At 39.1% G+C, this 1,649-nt stretch overlaps 1 long non-coding RNA gene across 1 annotated transcript; it reads left to right on the forward strand.

Annotated features, from left to right (window-relative positions):
* The first annotated feature begins 945 nt into the window (after window positions 1–945).
* Window positions 946–1,368, forward strand: LOC143527882 (uncharacterized). Its single transcript, XR_013134301.1, has 3 exons — window positions 946–979; window positions 1,083–1,153; window positions 1,319–1,368. It is a non-coding gene; the product is annotated as an uncharacterized LOC143527882 (long non-coding RNA).
* Window positions 1,369–1,649: the final 281 nt, after the last annotated feature.

The following is a 1,649-nucleotide window of genomic DNA, read 5'->3' on the forward strand; positions in this document are numbered from 1 at the left end:
AGCTCCCGGCATTTGTATTCTGAACCTATCTGATCTGACCCTGCCTTTATAATACCTTTATTATTATTATTATTATTATTATTGTAATTATTGTTACTTTTCAGCCCCAAAAATCTAAGTTCAGTGTTTTCTTTAAGTATCATGACCTCTAAATTACATGATTATATATATAAATATGAAAGGGCAATTTTTAATACCTTTTTTAAGGCTGTAAGGGACAATACGTACTATTGTATGTACTAACATACTCTCATGCATTACTTTGTTTTCCCATAATAGTAAATACACTTCTCAATGAAGTCATCTCATTGTTACGCTGATCAAGTACTTCTGATATCAAACATGACCATTAAATGATTCAAATTCTAATCTGGATTCATGTCCACATTGGTCAGAAACTCCATCTACCTGTGGCTGTAGCCAGGGAGATGGATATTTATTTTTTTGGTCTTACTGTCACTGTTTCCTGAAAGACAAATTTATTTTCTTTTAAGACAAATTTAAAAGAAACAATGAATTGAGCCTGTGTTGAATTAGTTTGACAGAGCTGTGAAATGCCACAAGCATCTGGTCACATGATATCATTGCTGGATTCCTATGCTCACTATACATACATGGTCATGGTCCGGACTGTTGATATGTCAGCTGTTTCGGATACCTCAGAAAAACATTTCGCAATGCTTTGTTGTGTCCATGTATGAGAAGACTCATCTTAACACTCTTATCTGCAGAAAAGCACAGAATCTGAATCACCCCTCATTTCCTAACTGCAGAGCTGATGTTACCACATACGGGACAAGACAGAGGTCCTCCAGCTCCAAAACCCCAACACCAACAGATGTGTCAATCCGTCACCTCTCACGCCAATTGGTCAGCTGCACGCTCAAGACTTCTTTAAAAGGCACGTCCTACGGTAACTACTTCAGCCGTTTCTGACTTGAAGTTGTGAATCTCCAGCTTTTTTAATCTGCCTCCACAGGTAAGATGGTGCACGGGTCAGGGCAGACTGAGACTCGTGTTGCATTTAAAAAAATAACTGTGATCCGATGTGTTAACATTCTCTGTTATTTCTGTTTTTAAAGCCTAAAAGTACAGGACAATGAAGGTTGTGTTTGCTGTATTGTGCCTGATTGGACTGTGTTGTGCTCTCCCCGTAAGTATGACTTTTTTTGGACACTTCTATAATATACATGTTCAACTGATGTCACGGGAGGTCAAAGGTCAGTTTGGTATGGATTTGACTTGATGCCATGAGTCGTAACTTTCCATATCCTCTGGCTGGTGTTCTTGTAATTGCACTGAGTTCCTGTTTCCACAGGTGGATGATGAGCATGAACGAGAAAAGCGTTCATCGAGCAATGAGGTTGGTACGCCTGCTTAGTACACCTGCTTAGTACGCCTGCTTAGTACACCTGCTTAGTATGTCTGCGCAGGAAAACCATACAAGCCATATTCTCACTAGCCTATGTATATATTTGATAAGCATTGTAAATATGCATATTACCTATTTGCCAAATAACAGTTTTTAAAGTTCTGTTTATGCATCCAGGTAAGTTGTCTTAACTGTTTCTCTTATAACCGTGAGCTTCTGTATTTCAACAGAATGGCGGTGGTTATGGGGGGCAGTACCAGCCACCATTCCTGCCCTA

Source organism: Brachyhypopomus gauderio, chromosome 1, assembly GCF_052324685.1.
Source record: "Brachyhypopomus gauderio isolate BG-103 chromosome 1, BGAUD_0.2, whole genome shotgun sequence".
In the NCBI taxonomy this organism is placed as follows: domain Eukaryota; kingdom Metazoa; phylum Chordata; class Actinopteri; order Gymnotiformes; family Hypopomidae; genus Brachyhypopomus; species Brachyhypopomus gauderio.